This window comes from Bison bison, unplaced genomic scaffold (genome assembly GCF_000754665.1).
Source record: "Bison bison bison isolate TAMUID 2011002044 unplaced genomic scaffold, Bison_UMD1.0 scf7180017864124, whole genome shotgun sequence".
Classification (NCBI taxonomy): domain Eukaryota; kingdom Metazoa; phylum Chordata; class Mammalia; order Artiodactyla; family Bovidae; genus Bison; species Bison bison.
The window spans coordinates 112,700-113,201 of record NW_011494696.1 but is presented as its reverse complement, the minus strand read 5'-3'; positions in this window follow the sequence as shown (position 1 = coordinate 113,201).

Genomic DNA, 502 nt, shown 5'->3' with positions numbered 1-502 from the left:
CTCCATACTTTGGCCGCCTCATGCGAAGAGTTGACTTATTGGAAAAGACTCTGATGCTGTGAGGGATTGGGGGCAAGAGGAGAAGGGAACGAGAGAGGATGAGATGGCTGGATGGCATCACTGACTCGATGGATGTGAGTCTGAGTGAACTCCGGGAGTTGGTGATGGACAGGGAGGCCTGCGATACATGGGGTCACAAAGAGTCAGACATGACTGAGCAACTGATCTGATATATATATAATTTTTGTGACTTTGTTTTTTTCCTTAATATTATATTTTTGAGAATTCAACCTCTACTCTAGATTTGTAATCTTTGCTTTTTGGTATTTGTTATCAATTTTGTACCTTTAAGAACCCAATCTTCAGAAACCATTTTTACTTGGGAGCAAGATCTCTGGCTCGCTCTCTCCCCCTTTGGATCTCCTTTTTCTCTACCAGGTCGCCTCTGTCTCTTCCATCCCCTTTGTCTTCTCTACCTAACTCTGTGAACCTGTTTTTGTTT